We start from the raw sequence: 26,081 nt of genomic DNA, 5'->3' as shown, positions 1-26,081 counted from the left end.
CAGACCATAATGCAATAAAAATCATAAATAAAATAATTGATATAAGGGCTTGTGGAAAGGCTCATTTAAAATTAATTGGAAACTAAATAATATAATCATTCAAAACTGGTGGGTCAAAGAACAAATCAAAGAAACAATTACTAATTTCATTAAAGAAAATGACAATGAGGAAACAACATATCAAAATCTATGAGATACAGCCAAAGCAGTACTCAGCAAAATTTATATCCCTTAGTACATATATCAACAAATCAGAGAGGGAAGAAATCAATAAATTGGGAATACAACTTAAAAAACTAGAAAGATAACAAATTTAAAATCCTCAGATAAAAATTAAATTTGAAATCTTAATAATCAAAGGAGAAATTAACAAAATTGAAAATTAAAGAACTACTGAACTAATAAATAAGACTAGGAGCTGGTACTTTGAAAAAAGAAATAAAATATATAAAGTACTAGTAAATCTAATAAAAAAGAAAGAAGACAATCTAATTAACAGTATCAAAGAAGAAAAGGGTAACCTCACCTCTAATGAAGATGAAATTAAGGTAATTATTAAAAATATTTTGCTCAATTATATGGCAATAAATATGACAATGTAGGGGAAATGGGTGGATATTTACAAAAATATAAACTGCCCCAATTAACAAAAGAGGAAATAGAATATTTAAACATCTCAGAAAAAGAAATTGAACAAGCCATCAACAAATTTCCTAAGAAAAATCCCTAGGGTCAGATGGATTCATAAATGAATTCTATCAAACATTTAAAGAACAACTAATCCTAGTACTATACAAACTATTTGACAAAATAAGCAAAGAAGGAGTTTTTTGTGACACAAATATGGTACTGATTCCAAAACCAGGAACACCAAAAACAGAGAAAGAAAACCATAGACCAACCTCCTCAGTGTACATAGATGCAAAAATCTTAAATAAAATACTAGCAAGAAGACTCCAGCAAGTTATCATGAGGATTATTCACTATAAGCATGTGGGATTTATACCAGGAATTCAAGGATGTTTTAATATTAGGAAAACCTTCCATATAATTGACCATATCAACAATCAAACCAACAGAAATCATATGATTATCTCAAGAGATGCAGAAAAAGCCTTTGACAAAATATGACACTCATTCCTATTGAAAACACTAGAAAGTGTAGGAATAGATGGGCCTTTCCTAAAAATAATAAACAGTATATATTTAAAACTATCACCAAGCATCAGCTCCAGTGGGGATAAGTTAGAAGTCTTTCCAATAAGATCAGGAGCTAAACAAGGATGGTCATTATCACCTCTATTATTTAAATATTTATTAGAAGCACTAGCAGTAGCAATTAGAGAAGAAAACGAAATTGAAGGGATTAAAATAGGCAAAGAGGAAACTAAACTCTCACTCTTTGCAGATGATATGATGGTCTACTTAAAGAATACTAGAGAATTTCCTAAAAAAACTAGTGGAAATAATCAACAACTTTAGCAAATTTGGAGGATACAAAATAAACTAACATAAATCATCAACATTTCTATATATTTCCAACACAACTTAGCAGCAAGCAAGAAAGAGAAATTCTATTTAAAACCCCCCTACATAATATAAAATATTTAGAAATCTATTTGCCAAGACAAATGCAAGATTTATGTGAACACTACTAAAGGCTTTCCACACAATTAAAACTAGAACTAAATAATTGGAAAAACATTTATTACTCATGGGTAGGATGAGGTAATATAATAAAAATGACAATCCTACCCAAATTGATTTACTTATTCAGTATTAAACCTATCAAACTACCAAAAACATTTTTATAGAATTAGGAAAAAATATAACAAAGTTCATGTGGAAAAACAAAAGATCAAGAATATCAAGGGAACTAATGAAAAAAAATGAGAATGATGGGGGACTAGCAATACCAGATTTTAACTGTACTATGAAGCAGTGGTCATTCAAGCAATATGGTACTGCCTAAGAGACAGAAGGGAGGATCAATGGAATCTTGGGGTAAATGACCTCAGCAAGATAGTGTACAATAAACCCCTAAGATCTCCCAGTTTTTGGTACAAGAACCCACTATTTGACAAAAACTGCTGGGAAAATTAGGAAACAGTATTTGAGAGATTAGATTTAGACGAACATCTCACACCCAATTCCAAGATAAATTCAGAATGGGAAAATGACTTAAATATAGAGAGGGAAATTAATTTTTTTAATTTTTATTTTTAGAAAATTTTTCTATGGTTACATGATTCATGTTCTTACTTTCCCCTCCACCCACCCCACGCTCCCCCATTCCCTATAGCTGACACACATTTCCACTGATTTTTACATGTGTCATCGATCAAGACCTATGTCTATATTATTGATACTTGCACTGGGGTGGTCATTTAGAGTCTACATCCCAAATCATATTCACATCAACCCATGTGTTCAAGCTGTTGTTTTTCTTCTGTGTTTCTACTGCCATAGTTCTTCCTCTGAATGTGGATAGCATTCTTTTTCATAAGTTCCTCAGAATTGTCCCAGATCATTGCATTGTTGCTCTTCCATTACATTTGATTTTTACCACAGTGTATCAGTCTAAAGAGGGAAATTATAATTAATTTAGGTGAACATAGTCAGATCTATGGGGAAGGAAAGAATTTAAGACCAAGCAAGAGATAGACAGTATTACAAAATGTAAAATGGATAATTTTTATTACATTAAATTAAGAAGTTTTTATACAAGCAAAACCATTGCAACCAAAATTAGAAGGTAAGAAACAAAATGGGGGAAATTGTTATTACAAAAATCTCTGAAAAGATCTAATTTCTCAAATTTATAAGGAGCTAAGTCAATTGTACAAAAAATCAAGCCATTCCCCAATTGACAAATGGTCATGGGACATGAATGGACAGTTCTCAAATAAAGAAATAAAAAGTATTAATAAACACATGAAAAAATGTTCTAAATCTCTCATAATTAGAGAAATGCAAATCAAAAGAACTCTTAGGTACCATCTTACACCCAGCAGATTGGCCAATATGATAGTAAAGGAAAATAATAAATGTTGGAGGGGTTGTGGCAAAATTGGGACACTAATGCATTGCTGATGGATCTATGAATTGATCCAACTATTCTGAAAGGCAATTAGGAACTATGCCAATAGGGCTTTAAAAGACTGCCTGCCCTTTGATCCAGCAATACTACTGCTGGGTTTGTACCCCAAAGAGATAATAAGGAAAAATACATGTACATAAATATTTATAGCCATGCTCTTTGTAGTGGAAAAAATTGGAAAATGAGGGGGTGTCCATCAATTGGGGAATGGCTGAACATATTGTGGTATCTGATGGTGATGGAATATTATTTGGCTGAAAGGAATAATGAACTGGAGGTTTTCCATGTGAATTGGAAATATCTCCAGGAATTGATGCAGAGCAAAAGGAGCAGAACAAGGAAAACATTGTACACAGAGACTGATATATTGTGGCATAATTGAATACAATGAATTTCTCTACTAGTAGCAATTCTATGATCCAGGACAACCCAGAGGAACTTATGAGAAAGAATGCTATTCACATCTAGAGAAAGTACTGTGGGAGTATAAATGCAGAAGAAAAAACATATGATTGATCACATATTTGATGGGTATATGATTGGGGATTTTGACTTCAAATGATTCTATTGTAAATATTAATGATATGGAAATGGGTTTTTAACAATGATACATGCATAAACCAGTGGGATTGCTTGTTGGCTCTAATAGCATGGAGAGAAGATGGAAAGGAAAGAACATGAATCATGTAACAATGGAAACATATTCTAAATAAATTAAAAAACAAAACAACAAATACAAAAACAAGAGCTACACTCCCTACCTATAGACTAGAATTATGATGGGATACACAAACCTTTCTCTGAGTACCCATCAACTACTTAAAGGGGGTTGGAATGAAGTTCAATCTATAGTTAGATCTATATATAGAGAGACAACTTTCTGAAATGGACATTTAATCTTTAGGCCTCATCTTCAAGTCTTCAATAAACAAAATTTCCTGTATTACTGCCTCCTTGGAATTCTTACCAAAAAATTGATAGGAATTAATTAGCATATTTCTACTGTTGTCATGAGTTACCTTTTCTTTGGATTAATGAGTTGCAAGGTTATTGGAACTGGAGAATAGTTGGAATAAATGGTGGTGACAAAGAACTTACACTCAGGTTTCTTCTAACTTGAATCAGGGATTTTACATTTCCCAGGACTATTCAGTCTTATACAATTGCCCCAAATTGCCTTAACATTTAGAATAGGATAATGGGTACCAACATAATAAGGTTCAGACTAGAAAGTACTCTAGGTTATCTACTCCAAACCCCTCCTTCTACTTATGAGGAACCTGAATCCTAAGGAGGGACAATGACTCAAATAAGATCACACAGTGGCAAGAGTTAAGTGATGTTCCACAGGTCATACCACCCATAGACACTTTGTGAAAAAGTTAGAGCCAGAACCCAGATCTCTTCATTCTTAGTATTATGTTCTTACCATTGCACCCCACTGCTTTCAATAGATGTGGGGAAAATGAGATCAATGAGGCATTCCTATTCAATAAACATTTACTGAATATTTATTGAATGAAAGATACTGACATGGACTCTGAGAATACAGAGATGAATGAATCATAGTTATGGCCCTAAAGAACTCATACTGAGCCTTAGCCATGCTTGTAAATTTCAGACTATAGCAAATACAAGGAAAAAGATGGTTGGTGCACCATCAGGCATAGTGGCCATAAATCCATTGTATTATTTACGCAATCCTGGATTAATAATAAGAGGGAAAAATACAACTCTTCTTATTCTAGAATAGCTATGTGCTAGCCCTAAGGGATCTATTCAATATGACTCCTTTGCTAGGAGTCACCAGGTAGAAGGATAGTTCTTTTTCTGTCCTACCTAAATCCCCCCAACTCTTTTTTCCCATCATCCTTCACTTTGATCTTCTTAAATTCAATTTAACATGTTGTAGTTAAGGGCCTTCTCTGTGACCTTAAAGGCACTCTGCTAGGCATTGGATATACAAAGATAAAGATTAAACAGTCCCTACCCTCAAGGGTCATAAATTCTAATGGACTCATATATCATTCCTTCTACCTTCTCTCTGCTCTAAGTTAGTTTAGTTTAATTTGAGGAGTCTGTTGGTAAAGGCAGAAAAAGAAGAATTACTTCGAAACCTTAGGGATTAGAAACAAAGGAAGTATTTGAGGAAGATGAAGGGAAAAGAAAGGAAGGAAGGAAGAGAGAGAGAGGGAGGGAGGGAGGAAAGAAGGAAGGAAGGAAGAAAAAGAGAGAGAAAGACAGAAAGAAAGAAAAGCAGGAGAGGGAAGCTCCAAGTTGTCTAAGAGTGTAACAGTCTAGGAAGAGCCAGATGTTATCCTCTTCCTCTGATTCAAATGTGATAACATATCTGGCAATGTGTTAAAAATCATAAAAATTCTACAATAATAGAAAGGATTATGATTAATGTGTATCCATATATAATTTAAGGCAAATAGGATCAAATTGAAAATGAAGAGGCTTTATTTTTAGACTTAGTAATAGCAAACTAAGCCCTCCTTGGCACTTTAGAAACAGAAGCAAATGAGGAAATCTTGTCTATGGTGTGTTTAAATACAATTTCATTTGGATTCCAATTTCATTGGAAAGCTCAAGATAGGGAGCATCATTTTTTCAACTGACAGAAGGTATGGAATTCTTTATATTCAGGCAGTCATAATTTTTCTCTCCCAAATTTATTTGGAAGCCTTTAAGGAAGCAAAGAAGTGATTGCAGCTACTAGTGCTGTTAATGCTGAGAAGTCGGAGAGTAAATAAACATTACTGATGGCGTAAATGTCCTTCTTGAGATTTTTAATGATCACAAAATTTTCTTCATTAAAGTCAGATACCTAATTACTAATTGCTCCTTTAAAGCATGTTTTGGTTGCAGGAAGTACAAAATCTAATTTATTTACCTATTAAATCTTTGGATCTATTACCGCCACCAGTCTGCAGCTCCTCAGAATTCTAAAGATGGTTATTGACAACATTCCAGATGCTAACTAGAATTTAATTTGGTTAAATGGCATATCCTACAGATTGACTTTCTATCAGGACCCTCATAAGCAAAACCAGAGCAAACTTACTGCTAGCCTTCATTACAGAATGCACATTCCAATTCTCATCCTCCTTCCTGTTCTCCGTCTGACCAACAATTTAGCATTTTCCAATTTTTTTTCCCCCACATGATGTTAAAGGGCTATTTACAGCCAGGAAGAGGGAAACTTACTTCCTCTGGGGAAAGGATATGTGTGGGCTACAAAGTGGTTTTTTAAAAATACTGTAGCTCTGGTTGCAACTGTCCAGAGGTTTATAAATCGCTACATCTGGCTCTACTTATCTTTTTAGCAGATCACACTAAAACAAATCCTTAAGGCTAAACCCCCTAATTTACCAAGACACATGCTCATAAAAATACAGCTGTTTTAACGGATGCTTTCATTGGTTTGTACCAAATTGGAATTCACTTAAGTGCTAATAAAACTCTAATAAGCTCACTATTCTCAAAATTAGCAAAGTGTTTTGGATTTTTGTTTTAGTTTGATTTTTGTTTTAGTTTCTCAACCAAAATAAAAATGTGCTTTCCTGTGGAGCAGCACTGGCAGATCTGGGTAGAACTTATTATATCCTTTTATTTTTCTCTACCTGCTGATCTGTTTTCTCTACTATTTCAAATGAAGGATGAGATACTATCTATGGGATGGTTTGGGGCAAAATGTATTGAATAAAAATATGGTGGCAGTTTTTGTGCAACTACCATATCCTCTCTCTGAAACCCATTGATCTGGGTTCAAATGCATTTCTCAGTAGAAGACAATTCTAAGTTTGTTCTAGAATGATACAGCCTGGGGGGGATGCCTCGTCTTATAAATATACTGCTTTCATTATGCTGAAGGAAGAGATTCAGTTAAAAATATAACTCATTCATTAATTTTTCATGTTTATTTTTATTAGTAATAATAATTAAACCTAATCTAGAAGGTTTCCAATATTCTAGATGCTAGTTTTCCCATTTGAACTGGTCAGTAGCTAAGTAGAAATTCCCTTTCCAGAGGGAACAGATATCCTGCTTTCTTCCAAATTCATGGGATCATAGATTTAGAAATAGAAGGTACCTTCAAGGTCAAGTAATATGCCTCCCTTATTCTACAGCCAAGAAAACTGAGGCCCAGAAAGATTAAGTGACTTTCCCAAGATCACATTGGTAGTAAGTGACAGAACACTCTAAATCTTTTGATCTTTTCACTGCCCCATACTTTTTTCTCCAAAGAGGTCAGAATTGGATTCTTCCACCATCAGGAAATATGCGGACTCAAATCATTTTTATTATTTCAATGTTTAAAGAATTTTCTCATCCCATACACTCATGGATCTCTCAGTTTTTCTAGTTGTTTCCATTGGTTCTCTCTTCTGAGGGGAAAAGTGTCTGGCATAATGACTTCAGTAGGTGTTTGATAAATGTTTATTATTGAATTGAATTAAAATACAACCCCGCATCCCAATGAAATTTGATAATATGAACATTTCCTAACACAGTAAGCATGAAATAAACCACATAATATAGTTCACAAAATAAAATTTGCAACATGCAAATATGTTTTCTCATTAGTAATTCCCTAGAATTCTGAAACTTTTTATGCTGACTCCTGAATAACAATGATGGAATAATTTTTTTAAAAACCCATTGACCAGATAATATTCACTTTTTATAACATATGAAAACTATAGTTTTGGCTCTTTCTCTTTGTGTGTGTGTGTGTATATATATATATATATGTATATACATATACATACATATGTATATATATATGTGTGTGTGTACACACATTGCACAGAAAATAAAACTTTTAGAACAAAAACATGTTTTAACCTGTCTTTGTCTTTCTTTGTTTCATATAGTAATATGATGGCATCATATTGTATATTATACTGCTATAAAACTCTCTACCTTGGCCACCTTCTGAAAACCAAAGAAAAGACAGCTGGAACTTCAGTTTTTGATATCCTCTCTAACACTGTCCTTCATGGCTGGTAGATGGCGTTGAAGATTATAAAGGTGTACCAGCTTGGCATACTTTCCCCCTTTTTGCAGATATTAGAAATTATCAATTCATACAAATTCATGGCTGATAGCGCTATACACTTACAGCACAGAGTTTATCTAATACCTTTATTTTCTCACTGAGTCTCATCATGGAATTTCTTCGTTTGCAATAAGAACTCAAAGACTTGCACTCGACTTTGGGGGCATAACTGAAACATAAAATGTGAGTTTCAAAGACAAATAATGAAAATATGCAGTGAATTCACAGGTTATCTTTACAACAATAAGTTCAGCAAGATCATTTAAGAGCCTAGTAGGATACCAGCCATTACAATTTTGGATACATCCCTTCACTCATTTTTTCCTCTATTGAGCATACATCGTTGGGAATGTGTACACTTGCCAACACAAAAATAAAAATAAAGTTGCTTATTAAAATCATATGAATGTTTGAAATCATAAAATCTAAATTTCCAAATGTTGAGGCTTGATCATATTAAAATTATCTACATTGTTTAGTATTTTTTAGTTATTTGTTAAATTTTTCCAAATTATATATTAATCTGATTCCTCTGGCACTTTAGAATGTTGCTCAGTTTTTGACACTTCTGCCATAGAGGATTGCATTCTAAGTAAGGAAGACTTTGGTTTTAATGCTGTCTTGTACACTTATTTATTGTCTGAAATGAGTAAGTAACTTAACCTCTCTCAGGCTCAATTGCCTTAACTGTAAAATTAAGTTAGTTATAGTATTTATCTTATGTAACTATTATGAAGATCAAAGGAAAGAAGGTAGGCAAAATGTTTTCCTAATCTTACAAGGATATGTATTAACTCATTATTATTAGGGAGAGAAAACTGGAAGATCCATCACTCTCCTTGGGTTTCTTGGGTTGCAGCATAATTCTATGATCATAAATTTGAGATTTAGAACTAGAACTCAGAAGTTATCTAGTCCAAATGTACCATTTTACAGATGAGGAAGCTAAGGTCAAGAGAGATTAAATAGGGGGCAACTTGGTAGCTCAGTGTATTGAGAACCAGGACTAGAGACAAGAGGTCCTAGGTTCAAATCTGACCTCAGACACTTCCTAGCTGTGTGACCCTGGGCAAGTCACTTGACCCCCATTGCCTACCCTTACCACTCTTCTGCCTTGGAGCCAATACACAGTATTGACTCCAAGACGGAAGGTAAGGGCTTACAATAAAAAAGAAAAAAGAAAAAAAAAGAGAGATTAAATAACTCTCTTAACTCACAAAGGTTCAAAGTGGGCCTTCTAACTCAAATTGCGTGATTTATTCCACTAGAATGACTTCATATTCAGTTGAAACTCTTAGAGTCCATGCATAACTGAGATCTGTTTTTTAGCAACAGCTCTCCACATTAACTCAGATAATAGGACCAATTACAGGTGACAGGAAGTAAAAAGGAGAGAAAGAAGGAGGGAGAAATTTAAAGAGGAATGGAAATGAAAAGAGGAGAGAGATAGAGACAGAAAGAAAATTCTACCTACAACTCAGAAGCATAAATGCTCATTAAAAGTTGGCCTGGATGGAAAATGTACAATTATATGGACAAGTACTGCAATTTGATGCAAAGCAGACTAATCTACTGTTGTTCCTTTCAACATAATTTCACCAGCTGCTAGCATTGGGATGTATAATCCATGCACAGGGGATTAAAGAAGGATGCGAAAAAAGGAAATCTTATAGCCCATCAATTGCTCTCTCAGGGCCTACTTTCTCTAGAAAATATTTTTATCACCATTGGACACAAGCTGGTGAACTCTAACTAGCATTCTGCATGTCCATAGACCCAGTTATGTCTTCCCTTCAGCGCACCCCATTCATATTCATTCCATGTTCACAAGTGAGGGGGAGAATTTGGCCTGTCAAAAATGTTATCCAGCAGAATAAATTGGACTGTTCCTCTGATCACACTGTATTCCTGTTTTACTAAACAATGTTTCATTTTGTATTTGCCTTTTGATATATGACAAGTTGAAAGAACATACTTAACAAGACTTTATCAAGTGGCTAGAATGTGTGTTTTTCTTCACACTGGTGTGTGTTCAGCTGTTCAGCTGCTGTAGAGTTTTCTAATAAGAAATGTATTCATAAGTACCTTATTTATGATAGCTAAACATATAAGACTATATTTATGAGGTTTGTAGACTTTGTCACAATAAAAAAGAGTTAGTGTTAAGTGCATTGAACACATTTCAAAGTCATTTGAACTTTTACTTTTCTGAGATTAAATTTTTTCAACTATAAAATAAAATACATGGATCAGATCATCTTTCATAGTTTTTCCCCTCCCCAAATATGTTTCTTTAAAGATTTCCCAATTTTTTCTAAATTTTTTTAACATTTAAAAAATATTTAAGTTTTCTTATGGGGAACTCTTATGGGGAACTTAAATATTACTAGGTTTAGAGAAAGGGGAGAAGGAGGACTGACAGGACACGGCAATAGACTGGGAATAACAAATTGGGAAACCACAAACTCCTCCAAAGAACAAGGAATGGGAGATTATGGATTGGCAGTTGACACCAATTGCCACCACAGATCTACCTAGCCAGGGAGTCTATGAAACTAACAAATAACTGAGTAATACTAGGACAAAAGGATTTATAAACACAGGTTTAATTGAATAAACTTTAGTTTGAAGTAAGGGAAAAGGAGTTTCTAGTCTTATAACCTACGGACAAGTCTCTGGGTCAGGGTAGGAACTCATCTACACTAAGCTTTAGGCTATATCAAGACACAACTGGACTATCAGTGATGGAAGTGGGATCCCATTGCTGAGTCCTATCCAATTCCAGTGATGATACAGCTCTCCCAGATCCTCAGCCAGTAATCCTTGAGGTGGGTAAGGTTAGGGAGTTAAACCAACCTGAGATGACCAGCAGCCCAGGTCAGGTTTGATAGACTCAACCTAACTTTCCCACAGACAGATGATTTTCTTCCTTCAGGTTAGGAGGATACAAACTCCAATTTCTCTGAGGTCTCCCACTGTGTCAGTTGGTCAGCAACCATTCTCACTTAGCCAACATGGAGTCCATCTCAGAAGAGAGAGCCAGTTCCTGCTTCCCCATGCCATTTAGAATTCCCCAGCCTTGCTTGATAAGCCTCCTAATAATACCTAATCTTAAATATCTTATTAATTTATCTACAACAGTTTCAAATTCTCTCCTTCCCAATATCCTCCTCATTCATGGTCAACTTTTGTGGACATGTCATGTACAGCTAAGAAAAAGGTAAACTCTCTTCTATTCCAATTTATTCCAGTGGTCCAATATATCTAACTTTCTAAATTAATTAAACTCATCTAACATACCTAAATTCTATGAAATTCTTTTCATCTCTTCATCTCTTTAACTTTTTTTCTTATTAATTTTATAATCAGATATTTTCCTCTGACAAAAAATTTGAGGCTCTCAACTCTTTTAGTTTTACTATTTTGTCTTATAACTTACTTAATGTTTTCTCTAAGAATTTGGATTTTATGCCATTTGATGTCTCTATGTTTATTATTGATATTACTTCATTGTCTAGGGTTCCTTTTAGGAATATGTCCTGCTTATCACTTTTAATCAAATTTATTTCTGTTTTTGCTTTATCTGAGATCATAATTGCTGCACATGGTCTTTTTTCCTTTTACTTCAATTGAAGCATAATAGATTCCTTTTTAACCCCTTATTTTACCTTTCTGAGTGTCTCTTTCAAGTTTATTTCTTGTAAACAAATGTATTGTTTTTCCATCTGTTTCTGTTTTGTGGATGAGTTGATCCCATTCATATTTGAGGATATATATGTATATATATACATATATATATAAAACTTCATCATTTAACCAATTCCCTTGAGGGTGAGGTTCAAGAGCTTCCTTCTACCACTACTACATTGTAAAAGCTCTTCCTTGTGTGCCTTTTTTATGTAAGATAATTTCCCCCCATTCTTTCTTTTTTTCTTCCTTCTTCCAAGTGTTATAAAAAGGGCAAAATGTTGATAAGAGAAGGGATAATGGTGATAGGAGAAGGAATGAGGGGGATAGCTGAGGTAGGGGAATGAAGCAGGTGGTATATAGGAGGGTAAGGGAATGAACAGAAGTATAGGAAGGACTGCTTAAACAGGCTGGTCACTGAGGCTTGAGACAGAGGGTATTGAGGGGAAATGGGCTGGGTTCTTCAGGCAGGGAAAGTATTTCTATGATACAAGAGAAATTGGGCCAGTCAGAAATGTTTAGATCTGGCTGGAGGGTTTTCTCTTGTTAATTTCTAAGGTCCCTTTGAGGGAGGAGTCAAAGGCTCCTCTCTGCCAGTAAAATTGATGTCTGCAGGAAGTTTCAGCTGGGTACTTCCTGCCCAAGATGGATGCCTAGGTTTCCCTCAAGAAATAAAAGGAAAATAATTTCTTCCCTCTTCACCCTTTGCCTTAATATTCAATACAATGATTCACCAGAGGCTTTTTTATAGGTGACAAAGGGGATTTATTGATGTTAGAGGTAAGCTAAGGGAAAGAGGGTCTCTGGGTTTGTAGTTGCTGTTAGGGAGAAAACTGGTGCTGGGGGAAGGGTCACAGGAGAGGGTCAGACTGAGAGAGGCCAGTTCTCCCAGTCAGGAAGTTTAACTGCCCTGAAGAAAAAGTATTTATCAGATCACTAAATAAGGGGGTGGCTTGATTTAGGATATCCTTCTTGCCTATAGAAGCTAAACCCACAATGTCCAACCACCAAGCCCGCCCTTCCTCCCAGGTCCCAATGGGGAAATTCAGGAGAAAATAGCAGGATGTAAAATGGAGATGTCAGGGAGAGGTCCAGAGAAATCAGGCTAGGTCCAAACGCCCAAAGACAACAAGCACAGGCAAAGGCAGAAGCCAAAAGGCCAAAAGCCCCAAAGCCAACAGGCAAAAGCCCCTCAGTTGGAGCTTCAGCACTATTTATAGTATCAGGCTCCAACTGTTTTTCTGTGAACATTCTAAAACTTCTAACTGCCAGAGCTGCCACAGTTGATTTGCAAAAGCAAAACGCTTCTGCTATAACCCTGCATTACACAAGGCATCTGTCTTTCTTGCCTATCATTTTTCATTTACTTTATCCCATTAGAAGAGCCCCATATCTCCTGGAATTGCATTCAATACTGCTCCTCAGTATCTCTTTTCTTTGGGGACAAGAAGTGATACGCTTCCTCAGGATCCTGATCTGTTACAACCAAAAGTGATGCTGCTCCTCAGGGATCTTCCTCTTGACCAAAAGTGTCTGTCTCCAGAAGAAGTTATAGGCAATGAATTTACAAAATAGGTCCTGTGTCCTGAGCTAGCAGAGCTATTCCTTGTTATCTCTTTCTGCCTGGTTTCCAAGTCTCTTACCATTTCTGGCTCGATAGCTTCCATAATTGCTGTTGCTTCTGGCAATAATACCTAGTCCCACTGCTGGAGTTTCATCAATGTAGGCCTTGGACCAGACTCCTCCTCTGTTTCATATAGTTCTCGTTCAGATTTCCTAGGTTGTCTTGGACTGCAACAATGTTTCACCTTGGCTTTGTTAGTTCTGCCACCCCAAATTTCAATTTGAAGAATTTTCCTTAAGTTGTTTGGAGGGGAATGTTGGGAGAGCTTGGCCGAATGCTTTCTCGATATTGCCATCTTGGTTCCTCCCCTGGAAGTCCTAGTCTTTTTCAATTATAAGTCATTCATTTACTCTTTGTTAAAAAGGTTTTTTTTAACTGTTTCCTCCACAAAATATTCCATTTTCCACTTCTCTGCCATTATGAAAATCGTTCCTAATTACTGGAATGCATCCTTTCCTTACTTCCATCTTACAGCTCCCTTCAAATCCAATCCAATATCCAATATCCAATCCAATAAACATTATTCATAATATTCTTAGAATCTTTATTATTATTGTTAGTTCTCTTCAAATTTCATCTAATATCCAATCAAATAAACATTTACTTCCAGACACTGGGATAAAATCTGCATATTACAATTAATAAAAAGAAAGATAGACCCTGTCTAAAAGAGCCACTCAATATTATAACCCATGCCAATAATGTAATATTTATAAATCATAAGTGTGTATTTCAAATGAATCTTAATTTTGATGAATACGTTTTCGGCATCTTGTTCTGTAGAGTTGAAACTAGAAGAAAATTGATGCAGAGTGTAGTGCTGCTATTCTTCAAAAGACAGCTCAAGGGTCTTCTCTTATATGAGTCCTCTTATGAACTCTTTAGTTTTTAGTACTTTCTCCCTTTTCAAATGACTTGGTATAAGGAAAGAATTGTTGACCACTTAGTGAGCAGCTACTTAATATGCCAGGTATTGCATAAAAAAAAATCTTATCTAATCCTCACAATATTCCTGGGAAGTAAATGCTATTATTATCTCTATTTTACAGTTCAGGAAACTGAGGCAGATTGAGTTTTTTTAATGACTCATCCATATTTCCACAACTAGTAAGTGTATAAGACTACATTTTCTTGAATCCAGATTAGTGCTCTATCTATCTTATCCCTTCCTGCCTTTAAAACAGAACAACTTTGCATAGACTTGCTATTTACCTTCCTGTATATTTGAAATTTCCCTTCAAGAACAAGGTAAACTCTGAAGTCAGAGTCGGTTTTGTTTTTATCTTGGTATGCCCAAAGCCTAACATAATACACATTTAGTAAAGGAAATCAAAGACATATTTAAATCCTGCCTCCAATGTTTATAAACTGAATAACCATGGGAAAATCACTAAATTTCTTTCAAAGACTCCATTTCCTAATTTGTAAAATGAGATTCAGACATTATATTACTAAATTGTAACAATGGACAGTTATACCTCCTTAAACCAAATAGGGCAAATAAAAGTTGTGCAGAGTGGCATTGCATATCTAAAAAAAATATACCTATGCATAGGTTTGCTGCAATTAGCTCATACTGACTTACAAGAACTGATTTTCAAGTTTTCTTTGTGAGCATTTACACCTCAGTAATCAGGAAATGCAACAAATCAAAATGATTTAATTATTTTGCTGTGTCTAAATTTGAGAAAATGATGAGAAAATATTAACAATGCATATTAAACTTGAGTGTGTCATGAGTAAATTTTTTTTGAGAACTGGTTGTTAAACATTTACCGGTATACTTCTGTACTCATGGGAGGAAATCCATGAATCAGAGGTTCGGAAAACATCTTTTTTTTTTTTTTTAAACCTGTACCTTCCATCTTAGAGTCAATACTGTGTATTGGCTCCAAGGCAGAAGAGTGGTAAGGGTAGGCAATGGCAAGTGACTTGCCCAGGGTCACATAGCTGAGAAGTGTCTGAGGTCAGATTTGAACCTAGGACCTCCCGTCTCTAGGCCTGGCTTTCAATCCACTGAGCTACCCAGCTACCCACAGGAAAACATCTGGAAGAACATTTAGGTGAAGTAGAAACAGAAACATTAACAATCCCAAATCCTTCCATAATAATACCAATAACACTAGTAATTGAAAACCTTTCTATAGCATATCAGCATATCACTTTCTGCTTTCTTGATGCCTTCTTTTATCATTTATCTCATTTAATCTTTCTGACACCTCTGTGAAGTAGGCAGGACAAATATTATTAATCTCATTTAACAAATGAAGTAACTGACACAGAGTAGTCCAATTGAATCAACATTGCTCAAGCCCTTATACTATGTAATAACCTTATTCAATTTTACTTAAGTTCCCAAAGTTAGTTACAAATAAAACCAAAATGCCTTCCACCATTGGAATTCTGTGATTCTTTGAACTCATATTTGCTGATTACTGAGTGCTCAGGGATGAAAGAGCATTGGAGTTGGAGTCAGAGGACCAAAATTCAAACCGTTTCTCTGTTTTCTGATTCCTTGTGTAACTGAGAAAGTCATTACTTCTTTTTGAAGAAATTTCCTCATTGAAAAACTTTTTTCATCTATAAAATAAAAGGGTAGGAAAACTTGATGTCCAGGCTTTCTCTCTGCTCAAAATCCTAGCATCTTCATTTGGACACATAATGTCAAATGTCAACGAATAATAGATATTTATCAGAAAGGGACCTTAGAAATCATCTTGTCCAACTTTTTCTCATTACAGCAGAGGAAACTAGAGCCCAGAAGCATTAAACCATCATATACTATTGACATACTCTTTTGACAATATGCCTTGATGTGGGGATTACCTCTGAGCAGTTAGAGTCCTTCTATCTTCTCTGTAGAAACAGTTATATTTAGGACCTAGACAATATGGAAGCCTTGAGTAGTTGCATCAACTCATTACTCCCTTAAATTGTCTGTTATCCTAGAAATCATTGGCTGGAATGGAGAGATTAATGACAATGTTTTTCCTATGAAGTGACAGAAACTGGTACTCACAGGCATAGGTATCTGTTCAAAGACTAGAATTGATCTAGAAAGCTAGGTGAAAATAGAGGCCAAGTGATGTGTGGTAGATAATGAGTTGGAGAACTAAAGAGTTCTAAAAGGTTCTCAGCATTTTGAGACCATGAGAATTATATACTCTTCTTTTAGAGACTGGAATTGGATTTCACACTTGAAAATTGTTATAAGAATGCTGAGGCTTAAAAGCAAATGGCTTTTTATGGAAATTTAAATTACATTTTACTGTAGAAAAGTAGTCTGGACTATCTCCAGTACTCTTTGAAGGGGCCTTAATTCTAAATCTTTTTCCACTAACACACCTCACAGAGACCAGAGAGAGCCATGAAGTAAGAAGTAAGAGATATGCCTTCTTTTTCAGAATAGAGAAGAAAGAAAATAGAGGTAATTGAAGATGCAACAGTGGTTCCAGAATTACCCAATATTGGAATTCAAAAAGACTTTAGAGGTCATTGAATGAAATCAATCAATCAATAATTTATTAAGTTCCTTTTATGTGCCAAGTCCTTTCTTGAGGTTACAAAGACAAAGGAAAAAAAACTAACACTTCCTGCCCATAAGGAGCTATGTTCTATTGGGAGAGACAATGTGCATATGAGGAAGACAATACATACATATATATATGTATATATATTGATATATAGATACAGAGATATAGATATAGATAGATATTGATAGATATTAATATATTCACGTATGTCCAAGTATATATGTGCATTATATATATACATGCACATGTGTGTACATACATAAATACATGTGATACATGTATTGTAATATTTAAGTGTAGTATACTTATATACATATTGGATGTAACTAAAGAAAGAATTTTTTTTGCTTTACTGTATTTGTAAAAAAAAATCCCAAAGTTGGAGGAGGGGATAGAAAGGACAGAAAATAACCCTCATGGACCTTATAGGCTAGTCAGAGCATAAGACAATAGCACAGGAAGCGGTAATACACCAAATTTAATAATAAATGAATCAAATTTTTTCAAAATTATTTTGGCTCACATTTGTGATTTATTCTCTCACTCTGTAGCATCCATGAACAACCATAGCTAATCTGAGTCAATTCAACAACTCCATCCCAATTTTGCACTTGTTATAAATTTCTATCCCCTAAATTGAACTCAACATTTGTTTTCATGGACACTATTCATCTATTGATATAAAATCTTTATTCTTCACTCTATTCTAGTACCCTGGGGTACCTTGGGGAAGATAAGGTTGGGGTAAATGGTAGAGAGGAATAGGCAGTTATGCTTGCAGAGGGAATCTTAGTTGACAAAGTGCTTTGTTTACAGCATGGATAACTTGAGTTCAAATACTACAGATACTTCTTAGTGGGGTGAATGAGTAAGTCACTCTTTCTGAACTTCATTGTCCTCATCTCTAAAATAAAATGTAGGACAATATGTCTGCTAAGACATTTTCTATCTCTAAATGTGTGGTCCTATGAATCACAATGATACTCTAGCCCCTTGGAGAAGTCGAGTAGAAGAGGAAGATAAACAAGGAATAAAATGACAGGAGAAGTCAGGTCTTGGAAGAAAGCCTGGACCCTCGGGGATTGTGTCATTCAACTCAGGGGAAGTAAAATATAGAAATCATTGGCCAATGGACTGCCACAGGTAAGAAGTAGGTTATCTAGATGTCATAACTTGAGGCAAAACCCAGTTCTTCCCACCTCAGTTACAGATATATATTTGTGATCATGAGATTAAATCTACATTGCCCATTCTCAAATCTAATCACCAAAAGTGTAAACAACTCCACTTAACTCACAAGTTGGGAGGTCTGTGGACCATGTGTGCTAGAGAGAGTGAAGAATCAGAATTTACTGACTGCCTCCTGGGCAGTCCTAAAAAAAGCATCTGTTGTGATTGGACACATAAACTAAGAGGAAGGCTCAGGAAGTGATGAAAAAGAAGCCCCTTTAAAGGAGAGTTCAGTGAGTTCAGATCTCTCTTCTTGTTTGTGTCTTGGACCTGAAGGATCTCTTCTTGTTCATGACTTGGACCTAGAGGAGCACTGGCTGAGACCTTGGACTAGGTGAGACTGCTCTTAATCTCTCCCTTGGAATTACACGTGATGAATATTTCTTATATTAGAATTTTTAGGCCATAAGAGGCAGTTTTAAGACTGTATACTAAAAGTCATGAGTTCTCTTACTTAACCACAAAAATGTCCAAACTAGGGGACCTTCACTTATGCAGTCTGAGAAGTAATGCCAACTTAAGGAAGGGGATCATCTGGACCTCTGCCCTGTGACACTTTCCCCTTACCCATATTGGGGAAATAAGCATTCCCTTGCCCATCTTGTGACCCCTTAGTTAGCAATGGATGTACATTCTGCCCATCCCAAGTGGAGATGATCTTTACCCTGCCTCTCCTGTAACCACTCATAGAAAGTCACCAAATTATTTTAGGACTTTTTTTTTTGGTCATTTACCTCAGTTGCCCAACATTGGGTGGGATTCTGTTCACTGAATGGTTGCTAGCTTCTGCCCATTGCTTGGGCTTGAGTGGAGATCATTGCCTTGGAATCATAAATATGACTAGTTAACCACCAATAAAAATTTTTTTTTTCTGTATCACCTGAGCCATCTATGGAATTTGGCTTATAAAATATGTACTGGGGATCAAGGGGGCATCTCAGATCCTGAGGAAGATCTGAGGCCCCATTCATTAAAGGAGGTCAAGTCCCTTTAAAAATAGCTCAGAATTCTGCCTCAGTGGTTTTATTATGGATCAGCCAGAATTTTATTCATAATGCAACTCATCTGTCTACTTAAGTCTATGTGAAAAAATGGAGTACCAAATGAATTATAAGGACGGGGGAAATATTTGTTAGTTTTTTTTTCCACTTTAAGGACTTTTGGGGATAAAGTAGCTTTCTAGAAAACACCTGATGGATCACAATAGAAATACCAGTTTTAGTTGCATTGGTAGTGATATATATCATCACATCACTAAGGTTATGTGATATGATAGTTATTCGATGCCCTGCATTGGCTAAGGAAAAAAGAGGAGTTTTCTTGAACAAAAGTCTCTTCAAGCTTCCCCAAGTTCTTAAGAGATAGTAAAGAGAGAGAGAATGATTCTTCTAACTTCAGTTCTTTACTGAAACATTTGAGTTGTTGCTAGGCTACGAGGAACCTTGTATAGTGGAATTGTCGAAAAAGGGGGCTCAAGCTTTGTCTGTACCTGTAGACAGCCCTGTTTCTTCCTTTTAGGACAATGAAAGTGACCAAATGCTATAGAAATGAGAGGGCTCATTACCAATCCAAGTAGTTTCATATGTGGGATTTAATTTAATATCCTTCCTCTCTCTGTGAGGAAGACAGGGTAGGTATTATTTCCTGAAGTTTTAAGGAGCCAAGTTCATTGTGAAATGAGATGCTTGGGGGATTTTTATCTTATGTAGAAATGGAGAAACAGAAATAGAGGCCATGGTGAATGATGACTCTTTAGCTGCCATTTGCAATGTTGTACATCTGTGAATTGCTTCTCATTGTCAAAAGTGCCTATTGAGCATCTGTTTATGGCCAGGACTATGCAGAATATTGTTCAAAGAAAATCTGTAAAATAGAACTAATAATACCTGCCCTGCCTGTGGGTATTACTTACTAGTGTTATTATGGGGAAGTACTTTGTAAGCCTCAAAATGTTATATAAATGTGAGTTATTATTGTTATTATTATCAGAGCTATAACTAGCAAATTCTTCTCCTGGTGCAATTAGGATATAATGGGCTTGCATTGTGGGCAAGTGGGGTCAGGCTGGGATGGAATGCATTGGGGGAGCTACTGCCAGGTGGATGAAACTCCTGCCATCTGGTAGCTTCTACAGTAATTAATTATTTTTGCTAACTGCATGCTAAGCTCAATTATTTCTATGATGCTGAAGTACTTGAAGTTCTATCAGCACCCTCTACATTTTGGCACCCTGGACAAATCACTCTGACCTAGTTATTTCTTTGATTATTATCCCCTTGTCATGGGTCTCAGAAAATGTAAGCAACTTGCCCTGTACGTATCAGTAAATGGTAAAGAAAAAATTAAACTCATCTCTGCTGACATCATCATGATTCCCTCCTACACACACACACACACACACACACACACACACACACACACACACACACACACACCACTAAATGTTGAAGAAGAGGCAGCATAGAATTGTAGGAAAGAAGTCAGCTTTGGAGTCAGAAAGACCTAGGCTTAATTCTATCCTCTGACACATAGTGATTGTGACCACAGACAGTCCTAACATTTAAACTCTAAGTGTTCCCAGGCAACTTCCTTAGAAAAACAAGTTCTTATTAGCAAGGGTAGGTGGAGTTCCCTATGAAATAATAGGTGTGAATGAAAAGCAAGCAAACAAACCTGTTGAAGAAGGACTGATAAAGAGAAACCTAGTAGGTGAATTCCATTAAAAATTCCAAGACTAAGAAAACCATATCTTTATGGAGATGAATAAGTTGATTATAGGATAGAGGAGGGGGAAGAAGTAATTGTCTGGAGTTGGATTTCTGAAGAAGCAATATAAACCACAGGCACTGGTTATCTCACATGATTGGGGGAATGGGATATTCAGGTAAATCAGTTGTCATAAGAATAATTATATTTTACATATCTATGATTTATTCATTTTAATAGAATTAAAATGCAATTAAAATGAAAGCCATTATGAACCTCATTTAATCTTTCTTTGAGGATTCTGAAGGCACTTCTTGATCTTGTATGGCCTTAAAGTTGTCATAATGAATATTAATTTTCATTATAGCAGTGAATTAGGAAAATTATATTTTATTTAATATTCTTTAATAATATCTAGGATGAAAACAAGCATCTCTCTCTGTCTACTTCCCAGTTTGTCTACTTATCTATCACATATCATTAATTATGAATCAATCTAATTATTCATCTTCCCTCCCCCTCTCCCTATCCCTCTCTTTGTCTCTCTCCCTATTTTATCTCTCTCCCTTTTCCTGTCTCTGTCCCTCTCCCTCTTTTTCTCCCTCTCCCTTTCCTTGTTCCTCTACTAATGCAGATTGACACCTTTTAGTCTTAGAGAGTTGCCTAATGTACTGAGAGGTTAAGAGACTTCCACAGAATCATACAATCCTCACCTTACCCCAATGCCTTTTTTATAAGCATGTCTTACACTATATAAATATTGTCCACAAAAGATATACGTGTTCACATTGGTTCTCTAAATATACATTCAGGCAACTTTAGGAGAGGTGCTGATAGATACCTCAGAGATCTTGCCCATCTTCTTCATAGGAAACTAAAATTCCTGCTCTGAGCATAGTAAAAGAAAGGTCCACAAAGGTAGCACCTGAGTTATTAGACAAGAAAGAGGAACTAGTCTAGAAATATATCTATATGTTCTGGTAAATATTTGAGCTCTTGGGTTACAAGTGGTTCAAAACCAAAAAAGGCAAGCTGGACATGAAGCACATATAGAGAAGCTGGTTTTCCCCTTTATGTCTGAAAGGGAGTCTGTGTTTCTCCATATGTCTAGGGTCAGTCTCCAAGAGAGTCTGATGCCATAAGTGACTTGACCAAGAAGGAAGCAAGATCATCTCTCCAAAGTCCTCTGACCAGCTCTAACCCTCATGCCAGCATGAAGCATTATGTTAGCATTCTCTCCACCGATTATCAGATTCTCATTCAAAATGTTCCAGGCTTGGCTGGAAATCTGAATTACACAGGCATAAAATTTGGACTAAATCCTTCTAACAGAGTGCAAGTTCCCCATAGGGATCATATTTACATCTGAGATAATGCCAGAAAAGCACACACATCCAAAACTCCTGTAAAAACTCCTATGATAGAAGTAGAAATAAGGCAGAAATGGGAACTTAGAGACACCATCTACTTCTCTCCATTTCCTCTGGAGTCAGTGTATTATTTTGTGGCGAGGAGATGAGGAAAGTGCAAAACTGAGAACTTCTGTATGTGTTCCATCTTATTCTCCATCTAGAATAGACAAGACAATCTCTCCCAGATGTGTCCATATCTGTTGAAAAGGACTCAGAAATCCCACATTTTCCCTTTCCCCCATCCCCAAAACTTCCCCACCTTCTCAGCACCTACACACACTATCCTATTTCCTTTGTTATAAAATGTTTTGTAAAACATTTGGTAATCCCACATTTCCTTTGTGGTCACAAGACACAATTCTGTTCACCAATAATAAAGACAGATCCACACAGGAGAATGAAAGTGGTTAAATCATTCTGATTTCCTAGATCTGACAGTTACTTCTGAGCCATGCCTGTAGGAACTCTTATTTGGCATCTTTTCAGAGATATAAAGAATTTTAATGCTTCTACATATCTGAAGACTCAATTCATTTCAGACCCTTTTCTTTTTCCTTGTGTTTTTCTTCTTTTGAGTAATTGTGGCAGATCAAGAAACAATGTCAGCGTTTCATGCTTAATGTCACAGGGGCTATACCAACCAAGCCTTGCTATTGAGATGAGAAGAGAAATCAGAGGTCTCTCTCAAGTTGGAATACCATCTCCTATGAGTAAAGGGCAAACTTGTGGGGTCATGGAGCCATCGTACATCCAAATTAGGAGTAATGACATTTTCTCTACAGTGTAAACCATAAATCACCCAGAGTGTAGCTCTCATCCGATTCCAGGCTCTAAACACAAGTCGAGACTGGGGAGAAGATGAACATAGCAGCACAATTTTAATCCAACTCATGTCATTTTACAGATGATGAAACTGAGACCTAGAGATATTAGGTATATGGTTAAAGTCAAATAGGTAGCAAATGGTAGGATTTGAAGCAAAGGAGATGGAATTACAAAGTCATCTGGCATTAAATACAACTTAGTCATATATTTGGAGTAACCATGTGGCACAGTAGGATAGAGTGACGGGCATGGAAGTTAGGAAAGCTCATTTTTCTGAGTTCAAATCTGACCCCATATGCTTACTAATTGTGTGACCTGAGGCAAGTCACTTTACCCTGTTGGACTCAATTCCTCATCTGTCAAATGAGGAAAGTAGCAAACTACTCCAGTATCTTTACTAGGAAATCTCCAAGTAGGATTGTGAAGAGTTGGACACAACTAAATAACGATAAAGTAATATATTTAGCATGAGTTGAGACACTGTAAGAAAAAGAGATGTTCTCCTTGCTAGTAAATACATTTCCCCAAAGCTTGTTATGTTTGATATCTCGATGCTTTCATTTAAGATCCTTTTTGGGGGGTAAAGACGTCACCCTACCCAGTCATCTTTTTTTTAAATGCAGAAACTTGGGAGGGGTAATACATAAAACTGTCATTAGTCATTAATAACTCAACATGAGTTAATTCATCACCTCACTTTCCTTATGACAGCTAGCTTGACATAAAGCATTGAGTAAATGGAAATTCTAATAGAAAAGAAGAAAGACATTACTTTTAAAGCATAGGGTACTTCCTAAAGTGATATGTTTTACTTATGGACTTAAAGCAACATGTAATAACTGACTGGAGGTAGTTTATTTTGAGAGGAGAGAATAGAGTCAGAATCAGGTGTCAGAAGATTGTAACTTCTGCCCAGTTTTGTCTTAGTCTAAACCCAATATTGCTATCTCTTCCAGGAAAATTCAGTGATTAGGACAGCCCTAACTTCAGCCTTTCTTCATTGCTAAGAGTAAAATTCTCTGCAGACTGTATCTTAATTAATAATCATTTATTAAATAATAAAAAGTGAGCCCAAGAAAGAAAAGGCCCATGTGGTCAACAGTTCCTTTAGCAAGCCTCCTTCAAGAGCCAGACTGAAGAGCATATCGCCACCTCTGTATTTCCAACCAAAAAAATCCCAATTGGAACAGCCCCTCAGAATAGAGGACTCCAAACTCATTCTATGCATGAGGCAGGTTTTCTGGAAGCCAGATCTTTAGAACCGCAACAGATTGAGCGTGCTCACCATCTTTTCCTTTACTCCACTATCTTAAGTAACCTATTTACAGATAAACAACAGACTCTTTGCCTTCACCAAAGGATGGAGTAAGAAGGAGTACTTTAATCTTAATATTAAGCCTTTCTCTCCTTTTAAAATCCAAAATTTGCCTTGGGTGCCAAAGAAAGGTGCACAGGCTAGTATTAAATTTTATGCACATATAGATTCTTCCTTCATACTGATTGGACAATCTGTTCATTCAGGGATTTCAATGAATTTAAAAGAATAACCTTTGGTTAGCTGGGTGGTTTAGTGAATAAAGAGGCAGACCTGGAGACAGGAAGTCTTGGGTTTAATTCTGATCTCAGATACTTCCTAGCTGTGTGACTCTGGGCAAGTTATTTAACCCCAGTTGCCTCATCCTTACTCTTCTTCTGCCTTGGAACTTATACTGACTTTATGACAGAAGGTAAGGGTTTTGATAAAAAAAATCATCAGAAGGAAGGCACTGGCACTGAGTATCTCTGTATTAAAATCTTAGTTAAATGATCATGATAGGAAGTTGATGCTGGCTTCTCTTTTGTTCCTCCTTAATCATGGATATTTTAACTCATTTTATTTTTATATTACTATAATTTTCTGATAATGTAATTTTCTCCCTAATCCTCTCTTAACTAATAGACCTTCCATTACTTCCATTATGATGAATTATATCTGTTTATCTATTTATCTATATCTATATCTATAAACTGTTCAGCAAAATCAATCAAAATATCCACTGAACTGTCTCTGGACCTATCCTTGGGGCTGTTAGGAGTCTAAATAGAGAGCTTATCTGAGCCATCAGTATCTGGTGGTATCTCCTGCTCAATACCAGCTCCAATGCTAGATTCATCTGACCAATTAATTTGACTTCCATGACATACTTCTCCTTACAGGTATGTAAAAGCCATGAGGGATAATCCTGAACCAAAGAACCATCTCTCACCCTAAACAGATTTCCCATGTACACTGATACTCTGCCTGGACTCATTACTGCATGGGTTAGCATACTACCGTCTCTTTTTAGTCTCTTAGTTTCAGATACTGAATGTACAGCTGCCCAAAATACACCAAACTTTTCTCCCATGATGCTGTCCTCCCCTTCTCCTATCAAGGACAATATTATTCTTCCAGTCCCTCAGGCTCTCAATGTAGGAGTCATTCTGCATACCTCATTATCTGTCACCCTGGTCTCCCCAAATATGCAAGCTGTTGCTATAGTGTGTTCATTTCACCTTTGCAACATCTCTGGAATATGCCTCCTTCTTTCCTTTAACATTGCCACCACTCTTGAGTCGGCTCTCATCATCTCATGTCTGGACTAGTGGTATAGCCTGGTGGTGGGTCTGTCTTACTATCCTATGGAATAAAAAAGTCCATATTCAATATCTTCATTTTGAAGATCCAGGCATTCAATGTATAAGGACACAAACACAAAACATACAAAAAACAGTTGAAAAGAAAATTCTGTAGAAAAAGTAAAATTGGATAAATTTATGAAGCAAACTTCTGATGATCTAAAGATTAAGATTAAAATTCTCTGGAGACTATATCTTAATTTATAGTTATTTCTTAAATAAATTAAGAGAGAGTGTCAGA

The sequence above is a fragment of the Gracilinanus agilis genome, chromosome 1 (genome assembly GCF_016433145.1).
Source record: "Gracilinanus agilis isolate LMUSP501 chromosome 1, AgileGrace, whole genome shotgun sequence".
Taxonomy (NCBI): Eukaryota; Metazoa; Chordata; class Mammalia; order Didelphimorphia; family Didelphidae; genus Gracilinanus; species Gracilinanus agilis.
Note: the sequence above shows the minus strand (reverse complement) of the source record.